This window comes from Triturus cristatus, chromosome 3_1, assembly GCF_964204655.1.
Source record: "Triturus cristatus chromosome 3_1, aTriCri1.1, whole genome shotgun sequence".
Classification (NCBI taxonomy): Eukaryota; Metazoa; Chordata; class Amphibia; order Caudata; family Salamandridae; genus Triturus; species Triturus cristatus.
The window spans coordinates 664,254,455-664,274,542 of record NC_140583.1 but is presented as its reverse complement, the minus strand read 5'-3'; the positions used below and the strand labels follow the sequence as shown (position 1 = coordinate 664,274,542).

The following is a 20,088-nucleotide window of genomic DNA, read 5'->3' as shown; positions in this document are numbered from 1 at the left end:
ATAAAGAAGTACACAAAGATGTATTGTAATTATGTACATGTTTTTAACGCTGAAGAGTCAAATACTGAAACAAAGAATATAAATATGTAGAAATGTACTTATCATAGGGTAGAGTGGTAAATAAGGTAACAATCAATAGTATTAATAGGAAATAGTAAACACACAGTTTTGTTTAGAGATAATTAAAAAATGTCAGTAGTTAGTGTTGAAGGTGGGAAGCTCCCTGTTCCTTTCTCACAGCTTCAATCTAACAGAAACAACTCCCATTAAAACACAAATAAATATGTTCAGATGCCCATGTAGGCCTGTAAATGAGGCAGACTTGCGATAAGCAGACTTTGAGCAAGCCAACACCACAGCCGCCATTTTCTAGTGAGCTTTAGCTTCAATTGGAGTCTTGACAAAAAACACATTTCGTTTCTTACAAAATGGCCTCGTTTTAATAAATCTGACAATCAAGCCATTGTTCATTAAAACGTAATACTTTCTGAATATTGGAGCTCAGAATGAATTAATAGTTATTGTGGAATTATCGGAAGTCTACAATCTGTGATATTTTTATGAATGATAAGTACAGGTTAAGAGGTAGCGGATTTAAAAGGCTGCTTGTATTCGTAAAATGGCGGTGGCACTAGAACACTCAACAGAAACGATAGAGGCTTTGAAATTCGAGCAATACGCCATTTGACCTTCTGAATTTTTCCCCGCACTGGTCTGTGGAACCATAGGAACTGTGAACGTTTTTTTTGGAGGGGTGGGGGGAGGTTGGCATGGATCTTCACAGCCACTTACTAAACCTGGACTGTGACTGGAAGCGGAACGTAAGAGGGCTGGTGCATCGTCATTGCAACATTGCGACTGTCTTAGAGGACGGGATACCCCTCACAGAACACAACATAGATTCACATGGTACCAGAAAAGAAACTCAATGACACCAACACTCCAATTGCCATTTCAATGCAGTGGCCATCCTCGGGGAAGAGAATATCCAGCAAGGCATGCAGCATCAAGTCGGCAATGCTGCTGGTGGCCCAGGTGGCATCCCACGCGTTTTCCATGAAACAACGTCTACAGTTTCTAATAACTACAGGTGGTTTCTTTTAGGGAACTCAGAATGAAATATATAAAATATATATTAAAGCAATACACCTTGTTGGGATGGAAACGTCCCTCGCATGGTGACTGACATGCATCCCTGCCCTGAGTGCCCCAGCTTCATCGATATGTGGATTCCTGGTACTGAATTTTGGTCATGGGCAAACAAAGATCACGCGTTTGTGCCATGACTTAGTCCAGTCTTATGGTAATGCGGTCAGCTTAGACCTGGAGGAGCACACTAAGCACTACCCTTGTGAAGGTAGAAGGTTACTGCCCTTAGCTGGAGTTAAGTCACACTAGTGTGGTGGTGGTGGCAGTGGCAGCATACCTGTTTTGTGTTCAGTAGCATCAGTAATGTGAACAGGCCATTTTAGGTCGAGCCTGACCAGCGCATGTGCTGCTGCGAGGCATGCAGTAGTGGAGTACGGGATAGAAGACCCTCCAACTCTCCCTCCATATTTGTAATTGGATTGCATCATTGTCCTTCGTAAACTCTGGCTTCCGATTCATTATCGGGCTTGTTAGTCCCTCCTTGGTACCTCCTTGTCTGCATTTGTTACCTCCCTTAACGACTGGACCATTTACTGGTGTTGTTACATGCTCTGCTTTATAAGTTGGTGAGCACTATTTTATTTAATGCTCTTCCCCTATTCCACCCACTACCTCGCAGCACGCCGCCCGCTTTTATTTTTGTAATATTTACTAATGGCGGTCCGCTTTAACTATAGCAGGCGCGTTTTTTTCATTTATTCATTTTAGCAGCACGGTCCGCATTTGGCAGCTGCGCTTATTTAACTAGAGCCATGCGGCGCTTTCACATTCATAGAGGCCGTTCCCCCTTCTTTACACAAACCGTGTCTAAAGATAGGTACGCGGACGACTTTAAAGTGAAAGCGTGGCATAGGTGCTTTACCAAAAAAAAAACATCTGTTTGTCAACTTGACAAACAGATGCTTTTTTTGTGAGCGCCCCCAGGCCGCAGTTTCACTTTAATGTAGAACACGCCCTTCATGAATGTGAAAGCGCTGCATGGGCGCTAGTAAAAAAATCTATATATATATTTGCAATGCAATAGGTCTCCCATTTGCATGAGTTTAAGCTATTCCATTGCCAATAGCTTAAACTCCTGTTAATGAGAGACCTATTGCAGTGCAAATGCTTGTTACCTGTGTCTCTGGAGAGGGTTCTACTTGGCCCACTTGTGTAAGGTTGTGTGCTTAACTCACCCTTGTCCTGCATGGATTGTCTGTAGTGCCATACAGCTCGTGATACTTGCGTGTGTGTGCTGGGCTGCAAGTGCGACTGTGTATGGTACATAACACGTGGGTTCCATTTTGGAAGCCCATGGCCTGGAGAGGCTGGAGAGGTGAGGGCTGCATCACCCAGACTAGAGATTCCTGAGGAGGAACACACCCACACACTAAAGGGAGAAGAGCAGAGCATCCTTTGTTCACATCAAAGGGCTCTTTGATTCCAAGTAAAAGTTACTGGTCAGTGGGGTGGGCCTGAGCTCATTGTCAGGGAGATGGAGAGACAGATAATGTTGGCACTACCAGGGAATCTTGACAAAGAGGAAGGCTTAGTCCTTTGAACCTTCATGGGGGCATATTTCAGTGGAGCGGACAGCCAGGTGTAATATATAGTTAGACCCTTGACCGATGTTGTGGATCACTCAGAATTGGAGCCATTCCTGCTGTGGCAGACTGTTCATTTGAAAAAGGGCAGTACAGAGGAGAGAGCCCTTCAAAGGTGCTTACACCCCCAACACAAATTTTAATGGGCAGACGCTAAACCACATATGTACGTGAACTTGTACTATAGAGGTGGGAGAACAGCAAAGGGAGAGCAAACAGGAGACAGAAGATGGTCACAAATTCTTACTGTTGGAACCAGGACTGGAAACCAAGGTCTGCCAGTCTCCAATCTGGGAGAGGCGCAGTCACCCCGGTGCAAAGAAGACTTGCCCTGTACATGGAATACCAGCCTTCTGCCTGCCAGCCAAGACCAGTGTGTCCTGTGAGGAGAAAGAGAGCGCATGGAGGGAGCTAGGATCCAGACCATGGTAAGCAGAGCGTGAGGTGTCCAGTTTAGTCAGGACCAATGTTGCAAGAGAGCCGTCCACTCTCTTGCAGAAAACTGCAACCTCTGTTGGGCTTCCATGAAGTTGCAGGCAGTCCCCCATTGTTGTGGCTCTTTCTGGGACTGTTGCCTATGCCCATGACTTCCACATGCTATGAGGGGCCACTGGAACTGCTATGGCCATTACCCATTACCACTGAAACTGTTGGGGCTGTCGCTCATGCAACTGAGACTGTGATCTGTTGCCAGAGTCTGTGACCCCACCATGTCCCAGAAAGGGGCGACTTAGAGTGTTGAGGCCTGTTGCTGAAGATCTGGTCTGATGGGGACCGTCATCCATATCTGTGACCCCCGTACGCTAGGAAGGGACCCCTAGGATAGTTGGGACTGTCCCTGTGTCGAAGGAGTCCCAGTGACCAGAGGAGGATGTGAAGTATAGCGTGGAGGTGGAGAGGGGAGAACAAGGGGACCCAAGGGGCAAGAACTGCGCTGACAAGCGCTAGTGCACTAGCATTGAGAGACTACTTGTGTGGATTATTTAGTGTGCCAGTAGGTCCTGTGGCCCTCAGGGGCTTAGCTTGGTTAGTAAGATTGGGGCGGGGGTCGGGGGCTATGGGTGAGCTTCAGATTTCCCAATAATCAGGCTGGTTAAATACATTATACAAAAGCAGGGCAGGAGGGGTCCTTAAGGAGCAGTAGGAAGGGAGAGGAGTGTGGATTGAGAGGGGATACTTATAACACAATATTTTGTAAAATAAAAATTTTTTAAATTCTTTAAAACAGAAACAAGAATATGTGGCTGGGTGTGTGTGTGTGTTTTTGTTTGCATGAATATGTAATAATTCCATGTGCAATCTGACAAACACCTCACCATACCCAACTTAAAGCACCTGTAACCAACTATTTACTACAGAATACATTTATTGTGGGTAACACCCCAAACACCCCCCTGAAACTATGCCTCCGGTGGCCGCCTAAAAGGGGTTTTGACACACCTCCACTGCAGTGAACTGACAATTCACCATCCATGCACTGCAATGGAGCTACTTCATAAGCCTAATCAAATGCATGTAAAGAAGATCAAAACCAGAGCAGAGCAACAGCTTATCTAGCAATATTGCTTTTAAAACAATTTTCTGGTCTGGCAGTGTAGAGGACATATAAAATCAGTTCAGTTAAATAGTCATGAAGAGGCAAGGAAGTGTACTGGATAAGTAGAGGTCCAGAGGAAGTTTCTAACAATCCAGGTCTTTTGCTTACAATAGTCCCACAATTGGGTTTAATTCAGCTTATTTGGATCAGCCTCTTTTGGACACTGGCATGAGACATTGTCAATCGCATCTTAGATCCTCAGCCAATAGGAGTACTGTTTTCTTATCTCATGCTTTTGGCTGTTTGTCAATCGCATCTTAGATCCTCAGCCAATAGGAGTACTGTTTTCTTATCTCATGCTTTTGGCTGTTTGTCAATCGCATCTTAGATCCTCAGCCAATAGGAGTACTGTTTTCTTATCGCATGCTTTTGGCTGTTTGGTAGATCGTTCCACCTACTACAGAGCAATACAGGGGCCATTTTACATATAAAAAGTATGCTGAACCATCACATTTTGTCACATAAAATTCTTGATCTCAGACATGAATTTTACACTGATAGAAATCGTATTTTACTGCAGCAGGCATTGGCAATACTACACTACTAATTCCAACAACAATAACACCACTATTACTATCACCACTATCAATACGACTACCACCAACATTACCAACTGTCAACAACACCACCAACAATATACTTATGTACGCAAATATTTTGATAGCGTAAACCTAGCCAAACGTTAGCGAAGTGTTGTACATAGCCATAGTTGTATATAGCCAAAGGCAAGAAAACAGTCAATGAGTGATGTAAGGGAAGCTGGCTTCTGAAACCATCATCAATAGCACCACAGCCAATATCTCCAGCAGTATCACAAATACAACCACCACCACCAAAACTACCATCAATACTGCCACCACAATTACCACCAGTGCCATTACTATACAACCAATACTGCCACCAATGGCACACCATTACAATTAATAACAGCATCAGTGCCAATACTACCTCAAACAGTAACACCACCACCACAATATAAATACTAGCCAAAAATCAGTTATATGACTTTACAACTCATGCCTTTACCATGCAGATTCCTTTACCACATGGCAAGTATAATTAAGGTAGGTTATACCCCTATATAGTTTTTATTTATTTAATGTTAATTTTCTTTAGTGGGGCGGAAGCCTCCTCCAACCTCCCCTTTTCAATTTACTCCGAACATTCTTTAAACAGTACCCAGTGTTTCGTTTTTGCCGGTGGTGTCCGGAGCCCGGCACTTAATTGTCAACACCTGCACTTGTGACAGTCTGCAACAAGGTGGCGCTCTCTGGCTAATTCAGAGAGGACCATGAGAACAGTTAATTATGAATTCAATATACATTAAAAATTACTATTACCTGCCGCCCAAGCCCTTCTTATAGCTCAGGGAGCCTGAAATAGTCCGGATTGTCACACTTGTAGGAGTGTGACAGCTAGTAGTTGTGTTGTTACTATCGTTGGCAGCGGCAATGTGTGGTGCAAGCTGCAGCAGCCTCCTGACGAGAGCCCTGGCACTCATTTATTTTTCACAAATTAAGTACTGACACTACCTTCCCCAAAACTCTAAAATTACCCATACCACCCTCTACTACCCACCCCATAACCCTAAAATTGCCCTTACCCCCCTTTACCACTACCCACTACCCACCCCTAACCCTAACCCTAACAGTTCCTTTACCACCCCTAAACCTTACAAATTACTACCTTTACAGCTACGCAACCTAAACCATAAAAATACCCTTACTACTATCCACCCATAAAACCTAACATTACCCTTACCACTACCCACCCCTAAACACTAATATTATCCTTACCACCGTTGTAAAGGTTTAGTGCAAAGGCATTGTTGTGAGACTCCTAGCCCTGTTGGCTATTGAATACTATGACCGGAATGCTTGAGTTTTGAGATGGCATGGTTGAATTGTTAGTGATGCCGAGAGATTTCTTCTTAATGCCCCAGTATTACCACACATAGATGGTGTGGTAGAGTTGCTTACTCAGAGTGCGCCAGGTGAAGGTTGTGAGGGGGTGGGTGGAGATGAGTTTTACTTTTTTCAAAGATTTTTTTAAAAATTATTTTCCATGCTTTGTTGCCATTTCTGGCACGTGGTGTTGACTGTTTATTTCAGGTTGTGGATACTGTTGGAAACGGTGGGGTCATTGAAATCTATTGATGCAAATATATGTTTTATCTCCTGTAAAGCTGCATGCTTTTGAAATGGCAATACTATTATAAAATTAAAATAAAAAAGATTGTTGTAAAGGTTGTTCCCCCGCAAGCAATACCACCATAAAAAAAACAATAATACCATTTCCAACACCCCCAACAATATCAATGCCACCAACAGTAACAATACTACTACTATATGATTAGTGTCAAAACTACCATCTCAATAATTATTGAACCATCACAAATACCACCATCACTAATATCACACAACCAATATCACTACCAGGAATTGACAAAGTCTACAGAGCTGGCTTTAATGTGCTATCACAATGAAACAATTTCCCCAGACTTGTGTTTGCCTGCACTGTCACATTAATCCGAGACATAATTGTCTTTGCCAAAATGAGATAAAGGATAGCCAGAGTAGGCGAAGTATGAACAAAGATAGACAGAGCAAACAGAATTTGGATGTTGAGGGTGAAAGAGAAAAGCACTAAAACCTGGCACGGGATAAGAGGAGCAGAATAGAAAGAGGTACTTATGAACAATACAGAGCACAAAAAATTCACTACACAGGGTAAGCAAAGAGGCCAAATATTTGCAAGGACATACATTAATTTAATAAAAATACAAAGAAACTGAAATGGAAGGCAAGAAAGAAAAAGCTAGCTAAGGGTGATGAGGAAGAGAGGTTAAAGAAAAAAAAAGCTTTAACGGGAGACAACAGCAAGGGAGCAAGGGCACAGAGACAGCCACAGAGGGAGCACTAATCAAGATGAGAAAATACAAGAGTAAAAGTTATGAGTTTAGGTACGAAGAAGGTTCGCAGTGTTCCTATTCAACAACATAACCAGCAGGTGCACACCAGGTTCAGATATTACCAGCAAGGATTAAAGGCAGAGGAGGAGAGCGAAACAGAAATAGCGGGAAAGCACATGGTGGTCAAGGGGAGTGAAGCGGATGGATGAAACACAGATGGAATAATACTAGTTTTTGTAGTATTAAAATGGAAAGTGTGTGACATCATCCAGATATTACCAGTGCAGAGCTAAATGAAGATGAGGTTACGAAGACAGCAAAAAGGATACAAAATAGGTAGATATTTGCGATTCGTCAGTGTATAGCTGAGAAGAAAGTTTCAAGGAAGACATAATAGAATCCAATGAAGATATCTAGATCGAAAAGTGGCGAGGGACAAGGACCGAGCCTTAGACATCCAAAATTGGAGAGGAAGATTGGGGAGATACAGTCTCGCTATAAGACAGATAGAAGTATGAACTAAACCATTGAGCAGAATAAGAATTCAAGGCAATTATACATGTTTTATTTAAACAAAAGACTCTTATCAAAGCAGTCTCCTCCCAACAGACCAGGTGAGGATGTACTGGCAGAGCAGAAACCACCATAAATAGTGTCCAAATAAAGTCAGTTAATCCTCAAGATTAGATGAGTCTCGGACCAAAGAATTTATCCCCAAGCATGTGAAACTGACATCCGAAAGTTTCCCCCTCAAAATTGATTAAAGAGTCCCTCACACTTCAATAAGTGAGCCGGTGACCACAAAGTCTATCCAGCAAACATATGATAGTGATGCTGGAACACCACAAACCCAGATGTGGCCTTGTCACCAGAGTCCTCCTTCAACACGTGATACTATCACACAAGTGCCTACCTCGCATCAGGAGAAGCAGAGGCCACAACGTCTATTCAGCCAGGTGGGTCATATTGTGACTCCAGAGTTTAGTCCTAAACCAAGGGATACTGTGAATATTGTCAACTCTCCTAGAATTTTTAAATGATCGATTCTTTATTAATTCCAGTCAAGGAACATACAACAGTTGTTACAAGCCATACAGAAAAATGTGGGTTATTTCTAGAGCTCCATATTATAATTAAAACTTTCATGGTTACACCAATGCGCAACATGTTCATATGATCCTCAGAAATTTCCATGGATTTATTTCATGGCAGTCCATCAAAAGTAAAGAAGGTCAAACGGAATAAGTATATTGCCAAACCAACACACAACCTTTCTCATAGAAAGCAGAATACACAATACATCAAAGGAAGGAGACCCGGTCATTCAATAAGATTTCATCTAAAGCACAGCACTTGTGATTCTGCCCACTGGGGACCAGTTGGGCTCGGTGACCTGGCTCACTACAGGGAATGAAGTAGTAACAATAATGTATTAGAGTGTGGAGTTTACCAGAGTGGAAGTATTACTCTAGCAGTGCGTGCCTTGGGTTAGCCTTTGGAAGTGGTAAGAATCTTGCCCAGATTGCTTCAAACTTCCCCCCAGTTGATCATTTAGAGGGTAAATTATCCTTTCATACAGTGCCACAGTGTACATCTCTTGTAGCCAGCATTCGAGATCCGGAATGCAGGAGGTTCTCCAGAGTCTAAGTATCCATACTTGGCAACCGCAATTGCAGTGGCGAACCACCTGGTTGTTGAGTGTGTCATGTCAGGGAAGTCAGATGATCATGCAGGAAGATTGCCTGAATCGTAGGGTGCCCTAAAGTAGCTAGGGATTCCCTCACAATTTTCCATGCCCCTTTCCAGTGGGCAGTTGGGGCATTTTCACAGAATATGTACAATATCATCATCGGGGGAATTACATTGCTAGCATGCTGCACCCCATTGGATACCCATGTCATTCAACCATTTGAGAGGCCCGTGCCAGTTGTAAAGGATCTTTAAGTAGCTCAACTTCAGTCGCTACTCTCCAAGAGGTTTATCTTCGGTACTTGACCTCCATCCATCTCTCATTTGTGCACTGTAAGTTAAGTCTACCGGACCACCAGTCCTTCATATGTGCTCTTATATATTTCCCATTTATCAAGATAGGAGAGTATAGTGGAGTTGTGCATAGTCAGCAGTGTATTTGATGGAAACCCAAGAAAGATATTCGCAGCAGGTAGATTTCCCTCTGCACTTCGGTAAATGTTTTCAACCTGCCCTACTAAGCAGTCTATTTTTTTATGCCTCTGATCTGAATAGTTTCCTTGAGGGTTCAACACCTTAAGTTTTAAACAACAAGGCTTTCATGTTTAATAGCTGTTTTCACCCAGTATGGTGGGTGACTTGTGCTAGTCATTCTTCATCGCTTGAATTAAAGGGTTGGAGGATGCTAGCTTCCCAGTATCACCTTAAAGGAAATCCACAGATTTCAGGAGGGTCCTCTCCAGCTACACCCATATCAGAGTGTATAGTGGATCATGCAACAGATTTAGGCAAGCTAAAATGCTAGCCAATAGGATTCTAGATCTGGTAGCCACAACATGCCACTCTTTTGTAGAATGAAGCTTCCCCATCTTCAGTCTTGTTTTTCACCGCTTCCATAGAATCGCTCTCACTATTTTAGTCAGTTCTTGAATTATACAGAACAGTATCTGCAGTGGTAGTAATGCAAATATGTAATTTAGGCATGGCATGAAAGTCATTTTGAGGACTTTTACCCACATAGACCGAATGTGATGATCTCAGCTTCATCTCTCTGTTTTAAGCTGTGAGATCATTCGGCCAATGCTGTTTTCTAGTAAGCGATGTAGCCCTGTGTTCAGGTAAATCCCTAGATACTTGAGCTTGGTTTGTTGCCATTTAATAGGGTGGGTACCAATTGATGCATTGGTTGCAGCATGTGTAAGAGGGAGGGCATCAGATCTTTCCCATTTAATGTTATAGCCAGAGAATGCTGTGAAATGCGAAATTGTTGCAATAAGACTAGTGAGTGAAGCAGTCGGTTTAGACAGCGTGACTAATATATCATTGCAAGAGAAGTGCTTTTTTTTTTTTAGGTGTTCCCTCTGTGTCCCTACCCCTTCTATGCCCTTGTTTTTCCTGACTGCTATAGCCAAATATTGGAGCACTACAATGAGTAATAGTGGGGATGACGGGCATCCCTGCCTCGTTCCTCTTTGGATCTGAAATGTAGAGGAGTATGTCACAGCTCGGATCAGTAAACAACCATCTGACCCTGGTGAGGAAATTCCTGCCCAGCCCAAATCTCTTGGATCCTGAACAGGTAGGGCCATTCTACCCTATCGAATGCTTTCTCTGCATCTACAGAAAAAGCTACCTTCTCGTCCATGTCATCTTTTACCTGCCAAAAACATGAAGCATTGACCGTAAATGAGGTGTGGAGAAGCGATGTGGGACAAAGCCCACCTTGTCCTGGTGAACTAGAGATGTTAATAGTGGTTTGAGTCTATTGGCCAGTACCTTGGTCAACATCTTCATGTCAACATTTAGTAAAGAAATTAGCCTGAAGCTGGTACAGTCCCGTGGGTCCTTACCAGGATTCCGGATAAGAGCAATACTGGCCATGTTCGCGTCCTGTAAAGGGTGCAAGTAGTCATTTATTTTTGAGAATTGTTTACACAGCATTGGCACTATTAAGGGCTTAGTGATTCTGTAATATTCAGAGGGGTAACATCTATTCCCGGGGCCTAATTACATGGGAGATCTCTCATTAACCCTGCAATCTCATCCTCAGTTATGTCTTCGACACGTGACTGTGCCTGCTCCCAAGTGAGTTTCGGGAGACTGAGGGGTATGAGGAAGGGGTCTTCTCCTGATAACATTAGGGAGCAGTCGCTGAGTATAATTCTTCTTAGAAGTCCTCAAATCTAATGTGGATGACAATAGGGTGTGTGAACACCATCTCCCTCGCATACTGAATAGCCCGGATTGCCTGTTGGGCCTCCTGTAGTCGCAACTGCACAGACAGTAATTGGCCCGTTTTCCCCTTCTATCTTAGTGGTGCTACTTGAGCCTGAAGAGTGTAGTTTCTGCTTTTGAGGAAAGGTGTCAATTAAGGTCATATTTGATTAAAAGCAGCCATTGTACTTCAATCTTGGTGTGTGTCATCTCCTAGGGTATGTGTGTATTTTTTGTTTTTCATGTGGTAATTTGTAGTGGGAAATATTTAGCCTCCATTCACTCAGAGGAGGCTTGCTTAAGCCTAGGCTGAGCCAAATCTGGATCGCGCCATGATCTGAGGTGTCGTTTGATATGATAACCACATCACCCACACGCTGCAAGAGTGAGACGGAGGTCAGAAAGTAGTCTATCCTCGATCAAGAACGATGCACGCCAGGGATGTGCGTGCATTGCCTGTTTACCAGAACATGGGTCCCAGAGGGAGAAATTGGATTGGAAGTCCAGGACAAGTCTTCTATCTGTCAAGTTCCTGGGTGATCCGACGTACCCATATAAGGGTGGAAGGTGATATTCTAGTCACCCCTAAAAGTACCTTTGAGTATGGGCGCTGTAATAAGATGCCCTAAATACCTCATGCTTGGCGGAGATTGGACAGAGTACGAAGCCAAGGATCATGTATTGGTTTTGAATTGTACCCTTAACGAGATCATAATTGCTATGAGGATCATGTCACACTTTACGTAGTCTGATAGACAAACCTTTACGTATAAAGAGTGCAACCCTCTGCCCCCTTTACAGTAGGGCTTGGTACTGGCGGAGGTAGGGTTATTAGCAGCACATTTAGCTGTGCGATATTCGTTCCCCACACGATCCCGGCACAATTTATAGCTCTGCGCATTCGAATGGTGGGTTTCTTGGAGCAACGCTTTACCTGGGTGCAGGGTGTGAAGGTAGGTCAATATTTTCTTCCTCTTAATGAAATGGGTTAATTTATTCACATCCAGAGAGAAGATCGCTAGGCTGTTTGTAGGAACCTGTTTGTTAGGTGAGCTCGTGCAAGTTTAGAGTACCGTATGCTACTGTATGTCCCAGAGAGAATGGGTACAGGCTTCTCGGTTGGTGTGTCAAGAAAAATTACTATGATAGTCTGGAGAGTTGGAGCCATCCCAGACAGAACAGGTTCTCAGTGGTGGTGATGCAGTTAAGTTATGGAAATGCGGAGATAACCTATGCCAAATGCCAATGTGACTGATGAAAAAAACGTGAATCAAATGTCAGCCAAAGAAGAAGTCTGAGGGATCCAATGGGACCTCTCTGAGGGGAGATCAAACTATGACTCGGTTGGGACCTAACACCCAGGGTTCCTGCTCCCCTCTGGGCTCAGCAACCTCATAGAATAAGTCAAAATAAATCCACAGGGCATAGGAACAAGCCCTGGGATATCTCATGCAGTGCCATGAAAGAGAAAGGCATTCAAGGGCTGGGGGCTTGGGTTTAGCAACCAGTTTACAGACATAGCTGGTGGGGGGGATAAATACACCGCCTCACTGCGTGCAACCACAGTAGCATCATCCTGTTGGGTCGTTTGAAATGGGGGTATGATGGGCCGTCAGCGGTATGCACAGAGTCCCAGCAAACTTCCCTGGTGCAGTGTGCAAAAAGAATAAATGTGGAAATGCCAAGCCCTGGAATATCTCATGCAGATTGCAATGAAAGAGAAAGTCATTCAAGGTAGGGGGGCTTGGGTTTAGCAACCAGTTTACAGCCGGGAGATGGAAAACAATGAGTGTGGGCTTCAGGAGACAGGACGCACTGAGCAGGGTGGAGGGAGACTGCAGGAAAAGTGCATTAAGAGGAATTTGGTACTAGGAAGGTCTATGGAGAAAGGGATGGGTGAAGGTTACAGAAAGAGGGCACTTGGGGACAAATGTAAAGAGTGCTACATTTAGTAACAGAATAAACATTGGCTTGGCTTGGCTCAATGGCTAAAATGTTTCATATTCTTGTTAATAAAACAGTATGAGTGCACTCCATGTGACATCACATTTTAAAACCAAACTCTTTCACAGCCAACACTATTGTTTTTACAGGTTTTGTATTCAGTAATGAGTGTATAATCTCCACAGACAATGTTTTTGAACAAGAGGGAATGCTGGGTTCACCGCATATTTCCTTCCCAAAAACAAAAGAGAAAAAGAGAATTGACTTTTACAATGTTGGTTTTGGACAAGGCATACAATGCAGCGCTTTTCTCACAGCTGCGGCTGACGCATTCTTGTCCACAGCATGGATGTCCAGGGCTGTCTCTCAGCTGCTCCTCCAAGGAATCTGAGTCGTTGTGTCAGATCCGGGGGATCGATGCATATGGCTGAACTGCATCCTCCCTTTCTGCAGGTCATGGATCAGTGTGCCTGGTCTGAGGGATGGCCATAAATTGTATCAATATAATTATTAAATAGTGTTAGCATTTCACATGCCTCTTCAATGGATGAACACATGTAGCTGTGCATCTTCTTTTCCATTCAGAGAGTGTGTACATGTAATGCCTATGGATACAACCACATAGCCCTCATCTTTCTCCTTTTTGAAGATCATAACTTGTGTCTTGTCCAGAGATGAACACACTTAATTGAACTCTGGGGCTTCTATAACACTTGCCCAGCTTTCCTTTCTGGGTTTCTGACACCATACATGGCGGGTCGTTGGGATTAGGCGCTCTGCTCCTGCTCAATGTACCCTTCTTCAAATTAGCCTACGTGGGTAGCAGTTTTGAGAGCACTCGGACTGCAACTTTTGAATAAACTGCTCATTGAGCTCCGACCTAGTTTAAGGTATGTAATATCTCAAGATTTGTTTTGTTCTATTAGTTCCTACTGCCTTGTGTTACTGTTGTTTTGGTTTCTTTTATACCTTCAAGTGCTATAATACCCTCAGGCATTTGTGCAATTAAATAAATAAAAAAATAAACAAGCACATAAGTAGATTCAGATGGACACAATCTCTTATATTCTTAATTTTAAGCACTCGCTGTGCATGGTGTGAAGGACGACTCCTGTGGCTGTGCCATAATTCTACCCTTCTTAACTGAGGGCTAGCACTCATTCTATTTGAGCAAGGTGAAGGACACAATAGCTGTGCTTCATCATTGGCATTCCAAGCTCACTGCTACTGTGCCTGTTGCATAGAAGGAGTGCATATGGTTTGCCTTCAAGTGAAAATCTTCACAGTTTAGCTCTTACTGTGGCTGATCCAAATGATGCAATAAACAAAAAGGTATCCTTATGCTTAAAGAGAAAAACTAACAGAGGATTATTCATAGGTGCCACGCTCATACACCACCTCAATAGGAGGTGGGAAAAAGGAAAAATAATACTTATTAGTGACCCAGCCCAATCTAACAGTGCCATCCTTCATAATCGGGTTCACCCTGAACCCTAAAAATCAGGGTGAGCTCCACTGTGTTCCAGGGAGCTCTTTGTATGTTAATGTATCGGGGAACGTTACATGTAAATAAAAATTCCTCATCCAATATCAAGGTATCCATGAATTCGCTGGGTGGCTGGGAAAGATAAAGAAATGTACTATGAAAGGGTCCAAAAGAATACTATGGTCTTATGACCCATATAGTGCCAACATGTTTCTGCACTACACTAATGGCTGGTCAAGGTCATGAGCATTCGTCAGGGCGGGTTTGTTTCTCTAGTACTCCCCCAGGGACTTATTATTTGTCCTCAAAGTCTCATGTGGCAAACACCCTAAAATATAGGCATGCAAAGGCAGTTTATACTTGCCAAGCCAACGATACCGGAAAAATAGGAAATATCAAGCATGATGCATTAGTGCTGAAGGGTATTTACGCGACGAGCACAAACACCCTCTTTTGCGTATCGGCTCACATACTACCAATCCATGGTTATTGTGCATCACATTCTGGTGCAGCACTCATGTTAACAGTGCACACCATCTTGCACGTGCATTGTTTCACATCAGCACTGCAATCCAATGCAGAGGGAGGTTTGCCCTGTACCCAAATAGTAGGTTACCGGTAGATGAATAAGTAGAAGGGGAAAAGAAGTGCGTAAGTGTCAGAATAACAAATAAAACACAGATACCCATTAAAGAGTATCAGAAAAATACACGTAGCAAATACGGAAGGAAATGGATAAATAAATAAATATAATCAAAGCTGCGGACTGACTTCAGGACAGAGCATCTACACTTGCATTGTCATGGGTCCCTACCGTCTGTGGCACCTACTACAGTTTCGCTCCTCCCGGTTCGTAATGCCCAAAGTGCCGAGGGTATAGATCTCCCGGGGCAGGACCAGCTGGACCTAGTTAAAGGAGGACAATTACCAATGGGGCCGCAAAAGTAATTATCCCCCGGGGCCTGTGCAGGAGAAACATGTAGGAAAGGCAACTAGCCACTGCTGATGCAAGTTCATCAGTGTATTGGACTAACACGTCTGTGCTCACGCTCAGGTGAAAACAGTTATAAACACCAGTGTCCGCAAACACGTGTGTGCAGTAGCCCAAGAGAAAAGGGTGAGGGCCGTCGCAGAGACTGCTCTTGGGTATGTGCCCGTGACGTCGCCAGAGGATCATGGGAAATGTAGTACCAAGTAGACCCTGTGTCAACTTAAATGGATGTTGTGCTGTTGTTAATTTAAAAAAAAAAAAAACTTAAAAGGTCTATTGTTTTGCAACAGAATAATAAGTCTCATTGGAGATGTGAAATGTACTGCAATTGGCACTGGCTTACTACATATGATATTAAAAGATGGGAAACTAACGCATGTTGTAATAAAAATATATTTTATGTCAAGGAGTCATAATGTGTTATTAATTTGTTGTATTCTTTTCAAAGGGGGTGTAACACTCTAAGCATGGGCTTGTAAATCCTGTGCTGACACCAGAGTCCCCACTAGTGCTAGACATGCCCAGAATGCCTCATTCAAGGGAAAACAAAAAATTAACTGACGTATGTAGTACCCCTGTGAGCTTGAAAATACCCAATACTAGGGTAAGTGTTTTAAATGAGCATGTATTTGTTCAAGGTTGGTCGCAATACTGAAGAACATATGCATGCACCATAAAGTGGATTGCAATTCTGATGTGAAACATTGTATGCGCAAGATGGTATACAATGTTCAAATTAGTGTGGAACCAGAATGTGGTTTGCAAAACCGTGGATTTGTGGTATGTGAACTAATACGAACATGAGGGCGTCTGTCTCCGTGTCATGCAAATACCCTTTGGCACTAATGCATCAAGCATGATATTTCCTATTTTTCAGGTATTGTTGGATTCGCAATTATAAACTGCCTTTGCATGCCTAAAGCTTAGTGGGCATGCCATATGAGACTTTCTGAAAACAAATAATACGTCCCCAGGGGAGCCCTAGAAAAACAAGCCTGCCCTGACGAATGCCCAGGACCTTAAACCGCCAGTAGTGCAGGGCAGAAACATGTTGGCACTATAAGGGTCATAGGACCATAGTATCCTTTTTTCCCCTTTCATGGTTAATTTTTTTAATCTTTCCCATCCGACCCCCAATTTTACGGGTCAGGATAAACCCAATGATGAAGCATGCCTTTATTAGAGTGTGTGAGGGTTACTTATAAAATAGGATTATTTTCTCTTTGTCCCGCCACCTACTGAGGTGGTGGTATAGACGTGACACGTACGAATAACCCTGTGTTTGCGTTTCTCTTTAAGCAGAGGGATACGTTTATGTTTATTGTGTAAATCCTTAGGAGTATGTATCCACCCATCCTCTAATATACAAAAGGGGCTCACCCACCCATCCAGATTCCGAAGGTCCCCTGTCCTCCCGTACCAAAGTTTTGTGATCCAAACGACGGCCAAATTTGGCTGGACAAGAGCTCAGTCCTTCTGAGGGTCAACTATTACAATGCCTAGAGTGAGACTTCTCCTTCTGAGGGGGTCTCGCTGAAGTTGCCTGGTCCAAGAACAGGCACAGATATATTGATCCAAATTCAGATATCCTCTACAGGGTAATATAAATCAAGTCTGAGTTCACATGTAACATTAAACCAGGCCTAGCTGGCTGGAATTCTGAACTATAAAAAGTGTGGCAGCAGAACAGAGGTAAGACGTGGTAAAGAAAATTTGTGCACCATGGTTTCAAAACCTCATTCAGATGCACTCTGATCAATTCGCCTTTGATCACGAAAGTTTCTAATCAAATGATTTCATCAGCAAAATTAACGTTTTGATTTGCTACCCATGGATAGTTGATACAACTGTATGTACAATGCACGGCAAGTGAAGAACCCCACATGAGAGAAAATGATTGTAAGCTTTTGAATGGGGACATATCGCTTTGTCTCATTTGCAACCATTCAAGACTCAGTATTTTCTGTGCATGGTCCAAGGAATCGGCAAAAAAGGCTATAGAAAAGCATACCATTTAGATTTGCGCTCAAAACGAATGGAATAGGTATAGTGGGCTTCTGCTAAGCTAACCTACCTAGCCTTTTGTCTCTGTAGGATACGGAGGTAGCTATATACTGATCCTTTTCAGCTATCGGCCAAAAAACTGTCTTATTTAGCAGCGACTAGAACCTTTTAATGGAAGCTACTGCTATCAACACAAACATGCCTAATTTAACCTTCCTTAGAGAGCAATGCTCCTTCATTCGATAATCAGTTTAGAAAGACCAAACAATTCATAAAGTACCCTTAAGCTATTGGCATTGTAAAGGACAATGCCTTTTATTTATCGGTTTTGCTAATTAACACATAAATAAAAGGCATTGTCATTTACAAAGCCATTAGCTTAAACTCTCGCAAATGCGAGACCTATTTAAATCAAAGAAGCGTCTGCCATTGTCCCGGGCTGCTCGGAAAGTGAAAGCACGCATGGCGTGCTAAATGTTGCAGGAAAGCATGTCGTGCTGTAGTAGGAGAAACTCATTAAAGAAAATAGTGCTTACAGACTAAACAAGCATTGGCATAGCCAATAGGTCTCGCTTTTGGGACCTTATAAGTATTTAGTTATGCAGCACAATATCCTTGGTGCAACAAAATTAACTGTTGCATGGTTAAACACTTATAAGGCCCCAACGGTGAGACCTATTGGATATGCCAATGGTTGTGTATGGAATGCCTAGAGTATAAATTAATTGAATAAAAATGTTTTAAAAAATAATTGAGGAGACAATCTTATTTGTACATGCTTGTTTCCACGATTTACATACCAAATATTTGCACTGTTCAGCTCTTCCACGGTCTGTAAACCAAGCTCTCCCTGTTAATGTGGTGGCTCCCCCACTCGAACTGTAATTACCAGTATTATCCAAAGAACTGTACAATATAAAGGAAAAGGCCTGGAATCTCGGGGCATTTGAACGGCCTTGAGTTACTGGAGAAAACAGGGAGAGGATGTAGCATTACGGCTAGAGTGGACGACCTCGAAGCTGGGGAACCGGGTTCGAGTCTCTGCAACGATGCTCAACATCTTGTGATTTTAGTCAGACCACCTAATCTCCCCGTGCCTCACAAAAAAGTGTCTATTTGTAACAAAACTGGTGCTCATGTAAAGCACTCTGATACTGTCTCGGGTCTAGTTCGCACTATATGAAACACGGGGGAAAAAAGACTTACACAGCATCAGTTTGATATTTTGAATATGGCAAAAAGTGGTACTCCATGAGCGTTTGTAGGAAGTGATTTAGGGGATAGCACGGTTTTTACCTACAGAAAAGCCAGTTGACTGCCACCGCAGAGTCGATGTGCATTCAGACAGTGGAAATGCTGACATCGCCTTTTCTGTTCAACCGGCTGCTATCTAAGGTATGCTTACAACGCGCAGGTAAATAATAGCTTAAGAGCGGTTGTCGCCATGACTCACTTGACTTGATGGAAATACAGGCAGGCGCTCAAGAGGCACGAGCTGTCAAATTAAGAAAAACGTTTTCACTAGCTTTCCAAGAGAAAATAGTCTAGAGAAAAATATTCCGTCGTAAATAGATAATATCCACAGATTAACCGCAGCTGACCCTCCAACAACCCCCACCCCCCGCCGGCCACAAATAAAACAAGTCTTGTTTTTATTTAATTTTTACAAACGTATTATAATTGAGATGCATAAAAAAAGAACCAGTTTTAAAGAGGCACAATACGGGCCTCAGTAAATATAATCCGAATGACGAATCATATTAAAAACAAGCGGCCGCAAAAGTGAGCGCGATCAAACATCGAAAGTAATCGCGGTAAACATCAAAGCGGCCGCGAAAGTGAAAGCAATCGTGGTCAAGCGTGGCGCGCGCGCCCGTGCACATGCACTGTAGCTCCAGGCTGGCCTGGTAGCACTTTTTGGAGCCCTCTCAATAAGTCTCGCCAGACCAGCGCATGCGCTGGGTCAGGCGAGACCTAAAAAGACGTACTGTGTATCAACCGAACTAAAAGAGCCAGTCCTCTTGGGAGGTTATAAATGAAGACAGTGGTACTAAGGAAGGATTAACAAGCCTATTAACAAATCAGAAGCCAGCATTTACGAAGGGCAATGACACGAGTCAATGACAAATATGGGCGGAGAGTGGGGGGGGCTTCTATTCCACACTTCAATAGCAGTAGCCTGCCACAGAGCAGCGCATGTGCTGTCAAGGCTCGACCTAAACAAACACCGGGAGAGGCACGGAAGTAAGACAAATGTCGCAGGACGGTTGGGAAGCAAAACAGGCGACGTGGGCAGAAGGGTAGGAACGCAGGAGACGGAAACAACATGTGGATGGGCGGGGGGGGGGCAGAGAAACGCAAGGCAAGACAAAGTAAGATGGGTGAGCATAGAAGCATATGGTGAGACAGGAGCAACACAGAAAAAATAGAACACAGGTGCACAGAGAAAGACTGGGATGGGGAATGCAACACAGAGGACGGAAAGAAGTTCGGAAGGGCATAGAAGCACACAGTGAGACA

At 43.3% G+C, this 20,088-nt stretch overlaps 1 protein-coding gene across 7 annotated transcripts in view; it reads right to left on the bottom strand.

The window, feature by feature from the left end:
- The window catches only part of ARNT2 (aryl hydrocarbon receptor nuclear translocator 2), an 803,119-nt gene that overhangs the window by 285,915 nt on the left and 497,116 nt on the right, over window positions 1–20,088 (bottom strand). The gene's annotated exons all lie outside the window — the stretch shown is intronic.